The sequence below is a fragment of the Chaetura pelagica genome, unplaced genomic scaffold (assembly GCF_000747805.2).
Source record: "Chaetura pelagica isolate M959 unplaced genomic scaffold, ChaPel_1.0 scaffold587, whole genome shotgun sequence".
NCBI lineage: Eukaryota > Metazoa > Chordata > Aves > Apodiformes > Apodidae > Chaetura > Chaetura pelagica.
In genome coordinates, this window is record NW_009953909.1 from 485,100 (window position 1) to 486,342 (window position 1,243).

Sequence of the window (1,243 nt, forward strand, 5' to 3'; positions counted from 1 at the left end):
TCCTCCTCGCCATCAGCCATCGGCAGGGCGGCAAAGCAGGCTCAGGGGCAGGGGCTGGGCAGGGGCTGCTCCCTGCCACCCCCAGGAACACGGCCAAGCTGCTGCCTCCAGCCCCCCCGGGGCAGCCCCTGCTTCCCACATCCCCAGGCAGCACCGCCTGCGCCTCGACCAGCCCTTGTCCTCTGTTCCCAGTGGCAGGGGTTGTGAGGGACCAGCCCTCAGGACCTGTCATAGGCCCTGGGACAAAACAAAGGGACTGCCTGACAAAGGGCTCCCTGAGGCCCAGCACATGGAGACAACTACGGAGCTCAGGACACAACAATGGGGATAATGACAGAGGGGTTGTTATATGACTCAGCCACATTTACTCATCACTACAGGTCAGGACAAGGTGGTGTCCTCATCCCAGGTTCATTTCCTTCCCCCTCTTGGCTCCAGCATCTCCCGGCCAAGCTCAGCAGCTCCTCCAGCCCACCCCAACCCCACCAACCCACCTGCTTTGCTTGCCTCTCTGATTCCCCATCTCTGTCACTGCCCTCTCCATGACACAACCTCACCATTTTCTCCCAAAACAACACAGCCACTTCCCTCTTCTTTCCTCCTCCTCCTCTCTCCAGTGCCATTCCACGACACTACAAAAACACTCTTCTGCAACCTCAGCTGCTCCCTGTCTCCTCACCCCCTGTGCTCAGCACCTCCAGCCCAGCTGCAGTTACTGGCTTGCTGGAGCAGGAGCTTTTTTTCACTGTTATACATACATAAAGAACAAAATATTAAATATATATATAACATATAGATGTATATGCATAATATAAACATATATATATATGAAAGATACACAGACACACAAACTGCACCTTGCAAAGGGCACCTGGCAGCGCCAGACACGGGGATAACACAGCAGGGACACATGAAGTCAAACCCTCCGAGCAGAGCTGGAAGGCAGGGAGGGCACGTCCCGCCCGGGCTGGTGGTCCCCAAACCCCTCCCTGCTCAGGGTTTCCTCCCGCCTGGCACTGCCCCAGATAAAAAAAATCTTCCTCCTGCCTTCGGGAAAGTGAAAATCCGAACCGAGCCCCGGGAAACCGAGCCCGGGCGGTGCAGAAGGCGGGTCGGGTCCGGTGTCGGGTCCGGCGCTGGCCACGGGCAGGACGGAAGTTGCTCAATGGGGAGAGAAGGAAGGAAACTACTTCTTTTTTTTCCCTTCCTTAAAAAAAAATACTGAGGAAGGAGCAGCCCGGGG